Source organism: Lolium perenne, chromosome 5, assembly GCF_019359855.2.
Source record: "Lolium perenne isolate Kyuss_39 chromosome 5, Kyuss_2.0, whole genome shotgun sequence".
Taxonomy (NCBI): domain Eukaryota; kingdom Viridiplantae; phylum Streptophyta; class Magnoliopsida; order Poales; family Poaceae; genus Lolium; species Lolium perenne.
Genome location: NC_067248.2, coordinates 91,981,599 through 91,998,973, shown reverse-complemented (window position 1 = coordinate 91,998,973; position 17,375 = coordinate 91,981,599). Strand labels below are relative to the sequence as shown.

The 17,375-nt window shown below is 47.4% G+C and overlaps 1 pseudogene; it reads left to right on the top strand.

Annotated features, from left to right (window-relative positions):
• The first annotated feature begins 236 nt into the window (after positions 1-236).
• The window catches only part of LOC139831548 (uncharacterized), a 68,685-nt pseudogene continuing 51,546 nt past the window's right edge, over positions 237-17,375 (top strand).

Here is a 17,375-nt window from a genome sequence, read left to right as displayed (position 1 = left end):
GTGTGCGTGAGTTCTTCGTGTTCTTCCGCCTCTCCCTCTCTTTCCCCCTTGATTCTTGGGTCATTCGCGAGATCGGGCCACAATCGGGGTCTTAGACTTCATCACACAACTTCTCCGAGGCAAAGAAAGTTGCCATGGCATCACTTGAGTTTGAAGGATATGCAAATGTTTGGTGGGAAGAGGTAAACAAGAAGCGTGAGAAGGAAGACTTAGCACCCATTGACACATGAGAAGAGATGCAAGAAGTCATGCACACCCGCTTTGTACCAACTCACCACAAGCGTGACCTCTTCAACAAGCTCACTCAACTCAAGCAAAGCTACAAGTCCGTTGAGAAATATTACAAGGAGATGCACATGACCATGATGAGTGCAAATGTGGATGAGCGAGAAGAGCAAACTATGGCAAGATTCTTGAATGGACTAAACATCCCCGTCAAGAGGATAGTGGAATTCTTGCCTTACAAAAACATGGTTGAGTTACTCCACCAAGAAACAAGGGCCGAGCGCCAAGTGCGAGAAGACCTAGCAAGTGCAAAGACAAAGACCTTCTTCGCCGCAAGAAATGCAATGAATGCCTCCTCAAGCATCAAGAACACAAGTGCACCTACCTCCAAGGATCCTCCAAAGCAAGCAAGAAGTGCCATCAAGACAACAAGCTTCAAGCCGGAGCAATCAACCATGTCCTCCAAAGCTTCCACCGGATCTAGTAACATCACTTGCTTCAAGTGTGGTGCTCAAGGCCATAAATCCTTTGAATGCAAGAACACAAGAGTTATGATCACTCGAGATGATGGAGATGTGGAGTACTTGAGTGAAGGTGAATATGAAGCCTTGGTACAAGCCGCCACCACTCATGAAGATGATGACTTGGAAGACCAAGAGCAAGTCCTATGTGTGCATGATGCAAGCCCATCTCTTGTGGTGACCAAAGTGTTGACAACCCATGCAATTCCCAATGAAGACCAAAGGTGCAATATCTTCCAAACAAGAGCCGGAATCAATGGCAAGTCAATAAAGGTTATCATAGATGGCGGGAGTTGCCACAATCTTGCAAGCACCGAACTATGCACCAAGCTCAACCTCCCGCTCCGGAAACATCCCCACCCCTACCATGTGCAATGGCTAAGTGACAATGGAAATGTGAAGATCCAACACACCGTCACGATATCCTTCAAGATTGGCGCCTATGAAGACACCGTTGATTGTGACGTCGTGCCTATGACGGTGTGCCATATGTTACTTGGTCGCCCTTGGCAATATGACAAGAAAGCCAACCATGATGGCTACACAAATGCCTATAGCTTCAAGGTCAACGACAAGACCTACATCCTACGCCCAATGACTCCTAGCCAAGTAATTGCGGACAATGCAAAGGCTTTAGCGAGGGCTAAGGAAGCCACTATCACTAGTGAGTTGAGAGGTGAGAGAGTGATCCACCAAAAAGAGAGTGAGCGCCACAAACCATATGTGAGTGAGATGAAGAGTGTCCTCCTAGCTACCAAGAGTGAGATGAGAGAAGTGCACCACAACCCATCCACCACCCTACACTACGTGCTCATTTGCAAGGGCCCCTCGGCGGGGACTAACGACTTAACCAACATTCCTTCGTCTTTGTTGTCTATTTTGAAGGAATTCCAAGACGTCTTCCCCGACGAGCTACCTCATGGATTACCACCGCTTCGGGGCATCGAGCACCGCATCGACCTCATACCCGGCGCTCCCCTTCCAAACCGCGCCGCCTACCGCACCAACCCTGAAGACACAAAGGAGATTCAACGCCAAATACAAGACCTCCTCACTAAAGGGTACGTTTGAGAAAGCCTTAGCCCTTGTGCCGTTCCCGTGATTCTTGTGCCTAAACCGGATGAGACGCAACGGATGTGTATGGATTGTCGCCCCATCAATGCCATTACCGTCCGTTATCGCCATCCCATACCGCGTTTAGACGACATGCTTGATGAATTGAGTGGTGCCACCATTTTCACTAAGATTGATTTGCGTAGTGGCTACCACCAAATTCGCATGGCAATTGGTGATGAATGGAAGACGGCATTCAAGACCAAGCTTGGTCTATATGAATGGCTCGTCATGCCATTTGGTCTTTCAAATGCTCCTTCGACTTTCATGCGTCTTATGAATCACATTTTGAGACCGCTCATTGGCAAGAGCGTGGTTGTTTACTTTGATGACATTCTCGTCTATAGCAAAACTCTCGAGGACCATGTTCAACATGTGAGAGAAGTCTTATGCATATTACGCCACGAGAAGCTCTATGCCAACCTCCCAAAATGCACCTTTGCTCAAAACAAATTGGTTTTTCTTGGTTTTGTGGTTTCCGCCAACGGGATTGAAGTTGATTCCTCCAAAGTTGAGGCCATCCACAATTGGCCCACTCCCACAAATGTTGGTCAAGTTCGGAGTTTTCATGGACTCGCCGGTTTCTACCGCCGCTTTGTGAAAGATTTTAGCACCATTGCTTGCCCTTTAAATGAGCTTACTAAAAAGAATGTTCCGTTTGTTTGGGGCAAAGCACAACTAAACGCTATTGATGAATTGAAAAAGAGACTCATCGAGGCACTGATACGCGTAGATGCACACGTCCATTGGGAACCCCAAGTGGAAGGTATGATGCGTATAGAAGCAAGTTTCCCTCAGTATGAAACCAAGGTTTAATCGAACCAGTAGGAGCCAAGAAGCACGTTGAAGGTTGATGGTCGCGAAATGTGATGCGGCGCAACACCAGGGATTCCGGCGCCAACGTGGAATCTGCACAACAAAACCAAAGTACTTTTCCCCAACGAAACAGTGAGGTTGTCAATCTCACCGGCTTGCTGTAACAAAGGATTAAGCGTATCGAGTGGAAGATGATTGTTTGCAAGAAAACAGTAAAACACAATTGCAGTAGATTGTATGCTATGTAAAGAATAGGACCGGGGTCCACAGTTCACTAGAGGTGTCTCTCCCATAAGATAAAAGCATGTTGGGTGAACAAATTACAGTCGGGCAATTGACAAATAGAGAAAGGCATAGCAATGCATATACATGATATGATAAATATAGTGAGATTTAATTGGGCATTACGACAAAGTACATAGACCGCCATCCAACTGCATCTATGCCTAAAAAGTCCACCTTCAGGTTATCATCCGAACCCCATTCAGTATTAAATTGCTAAGCAACAGACAATTGCATTAAGTATGGTGCGTAATGTAATCGACAACTACATCCTTAGACATAGAATCAATGTTTTATCCCTAGTGGCAACAGCACATCACAACCTTAGAACTTTACATCACTTGTCCTGTGTCAATGAAGGCATGAACCCACTATCGAGCATAAATACTCCCTCTTGGAGTTAAGAGTAAAAACTTGGCCAGAGCCTCTACTAGTAACGGAGAGCATGCAAGATCATAAACAACACATAAACAATAGATTGATAATCATCATAACATAGTTGATAAGGGCTAAGCCCAGGGATGTGCCCGATCTTCACGGATTTGAAGGGATTCGTGGGGGTAGGTGGATGAACGCGATGAACACGTGGGGGAATCGCGGGGATACACACACACACACGGATACAATTCGAGTTTTCCCTCGTTGGCTCGAAACACCAACTCGATAGAGGTTGCAGGAAAAGACCTTCCGGTAGAAGTCCCGCAAAGAGATCGACAAATCAAAGCTCGGGAGATCTAGAAGGGCGAAAAGACCGGAAGGCTTGATAGAAGTGCAAGCAAAAGACCAAATAGGTAGAAGTGCAAGCAAAAGATCAAACAAACGGTAGAAGTCGCCAAAGAGATCTTCACGAGTTGATAAGGAGCCCGGGTGGGGATACAAGATCATAGATCTAGGTAGGGTTCCCACAAGGGTGAGCCATGCTCAGGTTTAAGTTCACATCAAGTCTAATCTCAGATCTGAGCCAACTAGCCTATTTATAGGTGGGGGCGAAGGGATAAGTTACACGCTGAAAAGTCTTGTTGTCTTTGAAGTTCGGTAGGGCGGAAGTTCCAGCCGTCTTGGGCGGAAGTTCCGGTCAGGGGCGGAAGTTCCGGTCTTCGGGGCCGGAAGTTCCGGTCCGGCCGGAAGTTCCGGTCAAGTTCCGGCCAAGTTCCGAAAATGGCCCATTTCCTTGCAGTAACATCCAGGGGCATTTTGGTGGACTTTCGGAGCTTGGGCGGAACTTGGGCGGAAGTTCCGAGTGGGCGGAAGTTCCGGTCCCTCAGGGCGGAAGTTCCGGCCTGATCCATTTCTCTGGGCGCTGGAAGGCATCTTGGCGGCATCTGGGCGGAAGTTCCGGTCCTTGGGGGCGGAAGTTCCGGTGGGGCGGAAGTTCCGGCCATCAGGGGCGGAAGTTCCGGCCTGGAGCGTCCAGCTCCTCTTTCTCCTTCTCTTCCATGCTTCCGTGACATCGGCCTTGCGTCCTCGGGTCTCCATGGCATCCTCTCTTGGCGATGAAGTGTATGATGCGGTGTAGACCGAAGGTCGGGCTGCATCATCTCCCCCCACTTGAAAAAGAGTCGTCCTCGACGATAACTCTTCATGAATGTGTAAAGGAGGTAGATGACACCAACGCTTGAATGAACCTTCACTTGTCAAGAGCCCTATGAATAGCACAAGAAAAGCCAAGCAACACTCAAAGCGTAGCCAATGTTCAACGGATTTAGCAATATGTCCCAAGTATAAGGAGGTCACCTTAGTATAATGTCGGTGTGCTCTCATGGAGAGATCTTGTGTAGTCGAAGTGTGGGGTTGAACCCGTTCGTTGACGCTCATCCACAAGTCACTTGTACCTTCACACAACAAAGACCAAGCAAAATATGTTTGTGTGTGATATTGGAGCACATCATCGATGACATGTCCTTTCATGTTCACAACACCGTTAGCACAACACAAATATATCAAGAATAATGCATGTGCAAGGTCAATGTGTAAAAACTCCTTATGAACATCTTCCAAATGTGGAAACACAAAAACTCCCAATTGTGAGACAACCGTGGTGTCCATCTCATGTAGGAAGTCATTTTCATTGTTGCTCTCAAGGCATCGGAAAGAGAAATTGTTCAACATCCTTGAAGCAACAAGTGGAGAATTTGGCAAAAACACATACGAAAGAGTGTCCAAAATGTCATCAACGTGCGTGCACACAAACCATTGGAAAGAGAAATTGGTCCTCCTATTTGGTGCACCACACAACATATCTTCCAACATGTTCATCAAAACAATATTTGCACAACCGCGCGTGCCAACAAACCAAATGAAAGAGCAATTGTCCCACTTGTTTGAGGCAACACCAACGGTAAGAATCACATCATCATGCTTGCAAAAGAACCATAAGAAAGATAAATTGTTCGGCATGTTCAATGCAAAGCATGGTAAAGGTATTAGAGCCGGGTTCGATCTTGAACTCACTTGTCTTATGCTCTCAATCCAATACGAAGCATCAAGTTGTTTCTCCAAGAGGCATTTTGCAAAAATGGTGATCAAAAGAGTTTCGATGTATCCTTAATGTGGTAGGGCAAAAATGTTGTGTATAGCATTGTCCCACACAAATGGAACAATCAAAAGGCAAGTATCGGTGGCAAAATTTGGGGCAAAATTGTTATGTGCAATGGCAAAGCTATGGAGACTTCTAGCTTGGGAACGTATGGTTGGCGTGAGCCGAGTATGGGTATCCTCAAGTGTCAAAGAATCCATTGCAATTGCCAAAGATGAAATGAGAAATCCAAAGGAGAGCAACTTTTGGTGTGACATGTGGCACAAGGTGCATAATGTGTCTCTCACATGTATGACATGATCCTTGAGATTCTCATAGTGTATGATGATATCATCAATACATACAACAACCATTGTGCCAACACGATGTTTCAAGATATGTTGCATAAGAAGCAAAAGAGGTGACGAGGAATTGGACCAAACCGGAAACTCGACAAGAAATGTCGGAAACACATGATGGCGAAGGTGTTGGGAAACATACCCTTTGGTTTGAATCCCGCGGGTTTGGTGATGGAGGTTGTCCTTGGTGGGGTAGCTCTCGATGGCACGTGTCGTCAACTCATGCTCCGTGGCGGTGGATGTTGTCGTTCGGGTACCTCTACACACAATGGAGAAAACAAAAAGCGTGTGTGCATGGTAGATGAATACATCATCCATCATGATGTTCCATGTCTTGTGCACATCACCATTAGTGTCAAGCGAGATAGTATGAAATGCATGGTGATGGTGCATATGGCAAGAAGGTGCATTCATGGCATGTGGTAACTTAGGATCATCAAAAATTGAGAAGGCTATGGGGGCCATCTCATGGACAATGAAATAAGCATTCTTGCATACCAAGCATAAGAAAGAGTCATTATTCACAATCTTGGATGCAAGGAACATGGAGTAGTGCAAACATTTTGGGCAAAGCATGTTTAACATGTTATCATTGTTGTCGACAACCCTATGGAAAGAGCAATTGTTCATCAAGGGTGTCACAACACAAGCATTAGCATCATCATTTTCATTGCAAGCAATACATGGTAAAGAGCAATTGTTCGACATATTGCAAGCAATAGGAGAGAAAGTGAAACTCTCATAGCATGGCATGACCATATTGTCACAAGCAAGTAATTCCACATGATCAACAATGTTATCAAGCAAAGCATCACATGGGGGAATGAACAAAGCATGTGGCATAGCAATTGTATCCTCAAGATCATGCATGCACTCATAAGTCATCATGTCCACTAGTGGGATCATGGCATCATCAACACCCATATAGGTACCTTTGTAGTCCGACTCATTTGAGGTAGGTGTTGTGGAAGTGGTAGGATCCATGTGGTCGACATCTTTGACTTCTTGTAAGCATGGTGTGATATCATCATCTTCATGCACCATGTACATCTTCTCCATGATCGGGAACTTGTCCTCCATGGAACCTATTGCAACATAAGAAGACACAAACGAGGGAGAGGTTAATGTGTTAGCAAATGCGATGTCCTCCGTGGACCTATCATCTACCTCTCTCAACTCACTTTGTGTATCACTCATGTCCTCCAAATGGAAGCACTCAAACTCACATATGGGGTGGAAGTCACTCAACTCACCATCACTCTCGCTCAAGTGGGCTAAGTGGCTCTCATGCTCACATTGGTTTGGTACCAACTCATCAATCAAGCATGTAGGAGTAGGTTCGACTTGCTCATCTCCATGCGCCTCCGTGGTTGAAGGGAACTTCCCATGCTCAACCATCTCAACTCCATGCGCCTCCGTGGGTGAAGGGAGAATCCCATGCTCACCATTCTCAACTCCATTCGCCACCTTGGTTGAAGGGATCATCCCATGCTCAACCTTCTCAACTCCATCTTGAAGTGTGGGCTTCATAGTCGTCATCTTGTCCATTTCCTTGCACCATTCTTTGAAGATGATGGTATCTTGAAGTGTCTTGTTGGCGAATTGGGCATCCAATTGGGCGAAGTAGAGCTTGTGGGCTTGAGGTGTGTTGCACTCCCATGTCATGTGCTTGTTGGATGTGCACACATCACAATGGAGATTGGGCCATTCCCAAAGATGATGACCGTCTTGTGTGCAACGAAAGCATTGGGAGCTACGTGGTCTTGGTGGACAAATCATTGTCATGTTGGCATAAAGTTGTGTAGACCGTCCTTCCTCTTGAAGTGTAGGCTCCATGGTCTTCATCTTGGGGCTTGAGCTTCTTGTAGGCGCCATTGTGGTGGTGGCGGTAGGAGGGGGAAGTACCATGATAGGTGGTTCCTCTTTATGTGCACTTGCCACCATCTTCCTTGTTGATGTAGCGTCTTGTCTCGCATCATTGGAGATCTTCTCATTTGTAGGAGGTCTTGGAGATGCCATTTTGGTGTTGGTGCTAGGCTTTGTAGACACCATATGTTTGGTGTTGTTGACCTTTGTAGCCTTGGCCGCTTCATGTCGAGGTTCTCGTCTTCTTGTATCATCACCATGTCTTGGGGGGTGTCGTCGAAGATCCTTGGGAGGTGTTGGTCGATGGCGAACATGAGGTGACTTGTGTCGGCGATGATCATGTGGTGACGTATGTCGATGGTGATCATGAGGTGGTGATGGTCGACGACGATCTTGAGGTGACGAGTGTCGATGACGATCATGAGGTGGTGATGGTCGACGACGATCTTGAGGTGAAGAGTGTCGATGACGATCCTCAACATGCCTAGATGATGGTTCATGTAGCTTGGCACTTTGCTTGTGGTGCCTTCTTGAGCTCGGAGGAGAGTGTCGATGGCGATCATGGCGGGGACGCTCTTGTTGTTCCAAAGGACGAGCTCGATGTAGATGATCATGTGCGTGAGCACTCTCATGGTGGCGCCGTCTTGAAGGTCCGCAACCGTCATAAGTAGTTCCATTGGCCAAGGTGGGGAACTTGTAGGCACCGGTCTTGTGTAAGGTGGTGTCGAAGCTCGGTTCCACCATGGTGTCGATGTCATAGTCGAGGTAGTGCTCGGTGCGGTGCTCCATCATGGTGTCGTAGACGTAGTCGAGGTAGTGCTCGGTGCGGTGCTCCATCATGTCGTCGATGTTGTCGTCGAGCTCGGAGTGGTAGTCCACCATGTTGTCCATGCTTGGCGAGTCATGGTCGGTGTAGAGATGCTCGATGTCGGTCATGTCGCCAATGCTTGCGGAGCCATTGTCGGTGTCGAGCTCCACATGGTCCTCCATATCCGCGGTGCTTGCGGAGCTATCACCCTCATCGTACTCCATGTCGTCCTCCGTAGGTTCATCCTCACTATCCATGTTAGTCTCTATGATTGGTGTATATATATGGTGGAAGGAAAACTACCAAAAGTGTCAAAACTTGCAAACCAAAATCGAAAAGGTGTTTCAAGTCGAGGAACAACCGATATGTATGCACACACACAAATCAAAACTCTATATGGTGTTAGGTATGGATGCGGAAAGCCAAATGGAAGAACCAAACGAAAAGTCTATTGTCAAAAGTGGGTAAGATCCAAAAGTCACAAGTCAAAGGCGGTGATCACAAAAGGCATACACAAGGTGGAACACACGCGTGGGACAAAATGGGGTTAGCGCGACGGAAAATGAGCACGAACAAAATTGGTCCTAACGAAGACTACTAGCTCGGTGTCACGCTAACGCAAGAGAGACCGTGGCTTGGTTGCAAAATTGAGAAGCAACAAGATTTGCGCAAGACGCCTCTCTTCTCTTTTCTCTCTTTTGCTTATAAGCTTTGGACTCTTTTGTGTATAGGTGTCACGCACACTCTTTTTCTTTTTGTTTCTCTTTTTTTTTTTGGTATGCTTAGAAGCTTTCTTTTTCTCACTATCTATGTAAGTATGTCACACTTCTTTTGCCTATCTTTTCACACGAGCTTGCTTTGTAGCTTTGCTCAACACACGCACACCCTCACGGTCGGGACGCTTGCGCAATGCTTCGCAACACTAGAAAGCCACTCTCGATAGGAAAGGTACGCAAAGGAAGCTAAGGCTACAAGTTAGGGGGCAAGTTATACCACTTGATGACGGTGGCCGACGATGTTGAACTTGCTATGGTGGAAAGTGTCAAATGAACCGCTTGGATCCTCGGGGTGCCGTCGTCGTAGTTGATGTTGCGGAAGCTTGTGGTAGCTGAAATGGCACACACAACGAAGTCCAAACACAAGGGGTTAGTGCCAAAACGAAAAACGAAGAATGCTGTCAAAATTTCGGCCAGGCGGAACTTCCGGTCCTGAGGGGCGGAACTTCCGGTCCGGGGCGGAACTTCCGGTCCTCAGGGGCGGAACTTCCGGTCCCGGGCGGAACTTCCGGTCCTCAGGGGCGGAACTTCCGGTCGCAATCAGATCTGCGGGCTGTTCTTCGATTTGGGCGGAAATCCGGGCCGAAAATCTTCGAATTCGTGGAAAATTTGGCACTAAGAGCGGTGGGAAGGTGGGGGAATTGCAGATCAACACCAAAGACAAGTTTCTATTGGACCAAAACCACCAAAAACTCAACAAATCGCGAGATCCAACCAAGGCCAATTTGGGGCTATTTTTTGGAGCACCGCACCGAGCACTACCTCGACTACGACTACGACACCATGATGGAGCACCGCACCGAGCACTACCTCGACTACGACTACGACACCATGATGGAGCACCGCACCGAGCACTACCTCGACTATGACATCGACACCATGGTGGAACCGAGCTTCGACACCACCTTACACAAGACCGGTGCCTCCAAGTTCCCCACCTTGGCCAATGGAACTACTTATGACGGTTGCGGACCTTCAAGAAGGCACCACAAGCAAAGTGCCAAGCTACATGAACCATCATCTAGGCATGTTGAGGATCGGCATCGACACTCTTCACCTCAAGATCGTCGTCGACCATCACCACCTCATGATCACCATCGACATACGTCACCACATGATCATCGCCGACACAAGTCACCTCATGTTCGCCATCGACCAACACCTCCCAAGGATCTTCGACGACACCCCCCAAGACATGGTGATGATACAAGAAGACGAGAACCTCGACATGAAGCGGCCAAGGCTACAAAGGTCAACAACACCAAACATATGGTGTCTACAAAGCCTAGCACCAACACCAAAATGGCATCTCCAAGACCTCCTACAAATGAGAAGATCTCCAATGATGCGAGACAAGACGCTACATCAACAAGGAAGATGGTGGCAAGTGCACATAAAGAGGAACCACCTATCATGGTACTTCCCCCTCCTACCGCCACCACCACAATGGCGCCTACAAGAAGCTCAAGCCCCAAGATGAAGACCATGGAGCCTACACTTCAAGAGGAAGGACGGTCTACACAACTTTATGCCAACATGACAATGATTTGTCCACCAAGACCACGTAGCTCCCAATGCTTTCGTTGCACACAAGACGGTCATCATCTTTGGGAATGCCCCAATCTCCATTGTGATGTGTGCACATCCAACAAGCACATGACATGGGAGTGCAACACACCTCAAGCCCACAAGCTCTACTTCGCCCAATTGGATGCCCAATTCGCCAACAAGACACTTCAAGATACCATCATCTTCAAAGAATGGTGCAAGGAAATGGACAAGATGACGACTATGAAGCCCACACTTCAAGATGGAGTTGAGAAGGTTGAGCATGGGATGATCCCTTCAACCAAGGTGGCGAATGGAGTTGAGAATGGTGAGCATGGGATTCTCCCTTCACCCACGGAGGCGCATGGAGTTGAGATGGTTGAGCATGGGAAGTTCCCTTCAACCACGGAGGCGCATGGAGATGAGCAAGTCGAACCTACTCCTACATGCTTGATTGATGAGTTGGTACCAAACCCATGTGAGCATGAGAGCCACTTAGCCCACTTGAGCGAGAGTGATGGTGAGTTGAGTGACTTCCACCCCATATGTGAGTTTGAGTGCTTCCATTTGGAGGACATGAGTGATACACAAAGTGAATTGAGAGAGGTAGATGATAGGTCCACGGAGGACATCGCATTTGCTAACACATTAACCTCTCCCTCGTTTGTGTCTTCTTATGTTGCAATAGGTTCCATGGAGGACAAGTTCCCGATCATGGAGAAGATGTACATGGTGCATGAAGATGATGATATCACACCATGCTTACAAGAAGTCAAAGATGTCGACCACATGGATCCTACCACTTCCACAACACCTACCTCAAATGAGTCGGACTACAAAGGTACCTATATGGGTGTTGATGATGCCATGATCCCACTAGTGGACATGATGACTTATGAGTGCATGCATGATCTTGAGGATACAATTGCTATGCCACATGCTTTGTTCATTCCCCCATGTGATGCTTTGCTTGATAACATTGTTGATCATGTGGAATTACTTGCTTGTGACAATATGGTCATGCCATGCTATGAGAGTTTCACTTTCTCTCCTATTGCTTGCAATATGTCGAACAATTGCTCTTTACCATGTATTGCTTGCAATGAAAATGATGATGCTAATGCTTGTGTTGTGACACCCTTGATGAACAATTGCTCTTTCCATAGGGTTGTCGACAACAATGATAACATGTTAAACATGCTTTGCCCAAAATGTTTGTACTACTCCATGTTCCTTGCATCCAAGATTGTGAATAATGACTCTTTCTTATGCTTGGTATGCAAGAATGCTTATTTCATTGTCCATGAGATGGCCCCCATAGCCTTCTCAATTTTTGATGATCCTAAGTTACCACATGCCATGAATGCACCTTCTTGCCATATGCACCATCACCATGCATTTCATACTATCTCGCTTGACACTAATGGTGATGTGCACAAGACATGGAACATCATGATGGATGATGTATTCATCTACCATGCACACACGCTTTTTGTTTTCTCCATTGTGTGTAGAGGTACCCGAACGACAACATCCACCGCCACGGAGCATGAGTTGACGACACGTGCCATCGAGAGCTACCCCACCAAGGACAACCTCCATCACCAAACCCGCGGGATTCAAACCAAAGGGTATGTTTCCCAACACCTTCGCCATCATGTGTTTCCGACATTTCTTGTCGAGCTTCCGGTTTGGTCCAATTCCTCGTCACCTCTTTTGCTTCTTATGCAACATATCTTGAAACATCGTGTTGGCACAATGGTTGTTGTATGTATTGATGATATCATCATACACTATGAGAATCTCAAGGATCATGTCATACATGTGAGAGACACATTATGCACCTTGTGCCACATGTCACACCAAAAGTTGCTCTCCTTTGGATTTCTCATTTCATCTTTGGCAATTGCAATGGATTCTTTGACACTTGAGGATACCCATACTCGGCTCACGCCAACCATACGTTCCCAAGCTAGAAGTCTCCATAGCTTTGCCATTGCACATAACAATTTTGCCCCAAATTTTGCCACCGATACTTGCCTTTTGATTGTTCCATTTGTGTGGGACAATGCTATACACAACATTTTTGCCCTACCACATTTAGGATACATCGAAACTCTTTTGATCACCATTTTTGCAAAATGCCTCTTGGAGAAACAACTTGATGCTTCGTATTGGATTGAGAGCATAAGACAAGTGAGTTCAAGATCGAACCCGGCTCTAATACCTTTACCATGCTTTGCATTGAACATGCCGAACAATTTCTCTTTCTTATGGTTCTTTTGCAAGCATGATGATGTGATTCTTACCGTTGGTGTTGCCTCAAACAAGTGAGACAATTTCTCTTTCATTTGGTTTGTTGGCACGCGCGGTTGTGCAAATATTGTTTTGATGAACATGTTGGAAGATATGTTGTGTGGCGCACCAAATAGGAGGACCAATTTCTCTTTCCAATGGTTTGTGTGCACGCACGTTGATGACATTTTGGACACTCTTTCGTATGTGTTTTTGCCAAATTCTCCACTTGTTGCTTCAAGGATGTTGAACAATTTCTCTTTCCGATGCCTTGAGAGCAACAATGAAAATGACTTCCTACATGAGATGGACACCACGGTTGTCTCACAATTGGGAGCTTTTGTGTTTCCACATTTGGAAGATGTTCATAAGGAGTTTTTACACATTGACCTTGCACATGCATTATTCTTGATATATTTGTGTTGTGCTAACGGTGTTGTGAACATGAAAGGACATGTCATCGATGATGTGCTCCAATATCACACACAAACATATTTTGCTTGGTCTTTGTTGTGTGAAGGTACAAGTGACTTGTGGATGAGCGTCAACGAACGGGTTCAACCCCACACTTCGACTACACAAGATCTCTCCATGAGAGCACACCGACATTATACTAAGCTGACCTCCTTATACTTGGGACATATTGCTAAATCCGTTGAACATTGGCTACGCTTTGAGTGTTGCTTGGCTTTTCTTGTGCTATTCATAGGGCTCTTGACAAGTGAAGGGACATTCAAGCGTTGGTGTCATCTACCTCCTTTACACATTCATGAAGAGTTATCGTCGAGGACGACTCTTTTTCAAGTGGGGGGAGATGATGCAGCCCGACCTTCGGTCTACACCGCATCATACACTTCATCGCCAAGAGAGGATGCCATGGAGACCCGAGGACGCAAGGCCGATGTCACGGAAGCATGGAAGAGAAGGAGAAAGAGGAGCTGGACGCTCCAGGCTGGAACTTCCGCCCCTGATGGCCGGAACTTCCGCCCCACCGGAACTTCCGCCCCCAAGGACCGGAACTTCCGCCCAGATGCCGCCAAGATGCCTTCCAGCGCCCAGAGAAATGGATCAGGCCGGAACTTCCGCCCCGAGGGACCGGAACTTCCGTCCACTCGGAACTTCCGCCCAAGTTCCGCCCAAGCTCCGAAAGTCCACCAAAACGCCCCTGGATGTTACTGCAAGGAAATGGGCCATTTTCGGAACTTGGCCGGAACTTGACCGGAACTTCCGGCCGGACCGGAACTTCCGGCCCCGAAGACCGGAACTTCCGCCCCTGACCGGAACTTCCGCCCAAGACGGCCGGAACTTCCGCCCTACCGAACTTCAGCACAACAGCACTTTTCAGCGTGTAACTTATCCCTTCGCCCCCACCTATAAATAGGCTAGTTGGCTCAGATCTGAGATTAGACTTGATGTGAACTTAAACCTGAGCATGGCTCACCCTTGTGGGAACCCTACCTAGATCTATGATCTTGTATCCCCACCCGGGCTCCTTATCAACTCGTGAAGATCTCTTTGGCGACTTCTACCATTTGTTTGATCTTTTGCTTGCACTTCTACCTATTTGGTCTTTTGCTTGCACTTCTATCAAGCCTTCCGGTCTTTTCGCCCTTCTAGTTCTCCCGAGCTTTGATTTGTCGATCTCTTTGCGGGACTTCTACCGGAAGGTCTTTTCCTGCAACCTCTATCGAGTTGGTGTTTCGAGCCAACGAGGGAAAACTCGAATTGTATCCGTGTGTGTGTGTGTATCCCCGCGATTCCCCCACGTGTTCATCGCGTTCATCCACCTACCCCCACGAATCCCTTCAAATCCGTGAAGATCGGGCACATCCCTGGGCTTAGCCCTTATCATATGCAATACGGGGCGACCTTCGGTCTTCACCGCATCATGTGCTTCATCGCCAAGACGGCACGCTAAGGTGAATCTTCTCCTTTACGCGTGCCTCGAATCGCCTATTTGGGACGATATACTACTTCATACTCCGTCATATCTTGATGATAGGAACTCGACGACAAGTACGGAGGGAGAGGATGCCATGGAGACCCGAGGACGCAAGGCCGATGTCACGGAAGCATGGAAGAGAAGGAGAAAGAGGAGCTGGGCGCTCCAGGCCGGAACTTCCGCCCCTCATGGCCGGAACTTCCGCCCACAGCGACCGGAACTTCCGCCCTCAGCGACCGGAACTTCCGCCATCAGCGACCGGAACTTCCGCCCTCAGCGACCGGAACTTCCGCCCGTCATGACAGGAACTTCCGCCCGTCATGACCGGAACTTCCGCCCTCAGCGACCGGAACTTCCGCCCTGTCGAGCCTCAGCCAGATCTCAGCCCCTTTTGGCTTGTAACTTACCCCTTCGGCCCCCTACCTATAAATAGGCACCTACCCCCACCTTCATGAGGGAGAGATGATGTTTAGATGAATTGGCTTATGCCTCTACTCTCCCTTTGTGGATTTGGGAAACCCCCACCTTAGGTTAATTCCTATTGTACAACCCGGGCTCCTTATCGGATCCTATTGTATCTCTTTGGTGACTTCTACCAATCTTAGTCTTTTGCTTGCACTTCTACCTATTTGGTCTTTTGCTTGCACTTCTATTGAGTTTGGTCTTTTCACCCTTCTAGATTCATAGGATCTTCGATTTGTCGATCTTGTTGCGGGACTTCTACCGAAAGGTCTTTTCCTGCAACTTCTATCGAGTTGGTGTTTCGGGCCGACGAGGATAACCGATTGTGTTGTGTGCGTGTGTTTGTATCGAGTTCTTCGCGTTCATCCACTTCCCCGCGAATCCCCTCCGCAATCACACTCACCCGGGTCAAACCGTGAAGATTGGGCACATCCTCGGGCTTGGTTGCCACGGATTTGACCCCCACACCCACCAATTCCACCAATTTCGCCCAAAAAAAAAATTTTCCCAAAAAATAGCCCCAAATTGGCCTTGGTTGGATCTCGCGATTTGTTGAGTTTTTGGTGGTTTTGGTCCAATAGAAACTTGTCTTTGGTGTTGATCTGCAATTCCCCCACCTTCCCACCGCTCTTAGTGCCAAATTTTCCACGAATTCGAAGATTTTTGGCTCGGATTTCCGCCCAAATCGAAGAACAGCCCGCAGATCTGACTGCGACCGGAAGTTCCGCCCCTGAGGACCGGAAGTTCCGCCCGGGACCGGAAGTTCCGCCCCGGACCGGAAGTTCCGCCCCTCAGGACCGGAAGTTCCGCCTGGCCGAAATTTTGACAGCATTCTTCGTTTTTCGTTTTGGCACTAACCCCTTGTGTTTGGACTTCGTTGTGTGTGCCATTTCAGCTACCACAAGCTTCCGCAACATCAACTATGATGACGGCACCCCGAGGATCCAAGCGGTTCATTTGACACTTTCCACCATAGCAAGTTCAACATCGTCGGCCACCGTCATCAAGTGGTATAACTTGCCCCCTAACTTGTAGCCTTAGCTTCCTTTGCGTACCTTTCCTATCGAGAGTGGCTTTCTAGTGTTGCGAAGCATTGCGCAAGCGTCCCGACCGTGAGGGTGTGCGTGTGTTGAGCAAAGCTACGAAGCAAGCTCGTGTGAAAAGATAGGCAAAAGAAGTGTGACATACTTACATAGATAGTGAGAAAAAGAAAGCTTCTAAGCATACAAAAAAAAAGAAACAAAAAGAAAAAGAGTGTGCGTGACACCTATACACAAAAGAGTCCAAAACTTATAAGCAAAAGAGAGAAAAGAGAAGTGAGGCGTTTTGCGCAAATCTTGTTGCTTCTCAATTTTGCAACCAAGCCACGGTCTCTCTTGCGTTAGCGTGGCACCGAGCTAGTAGTCTTCGTTAGGACCAATTTTGTTCGTGCTCATTTTCCGTCGCGCTAACCCCATTTTGTCCCACGCGTGTGTTCCACCTTTTGTATGCCTTTTGTGATCACCGCCTTTGACTTGTGACTTTTGGATCTTACCCACTTTTGACAATAGACTTTTCGTTTGGTTCTTCCATTTGGCTTTCCGCATCCATACCTAACACCATATAGAGTTTTGTTTTGTGTGTGTGCATACATATCGGTTGTTCCTCGACTTGAAACACCTTTTCGATTTTGGTTTGCAAGTTTTGACACTTTTGGTAGTTTTCCTTCCACCATATATATACACCAATCATAGAGACTAACATGGATAGTGAGGATGAACCTACGGAGGACGACATGGAGTACGATGAGGGTGATAGCTCCGCAAGCACCGCGGATATGGAGGACCATGTGGAGCTCGACACCGACA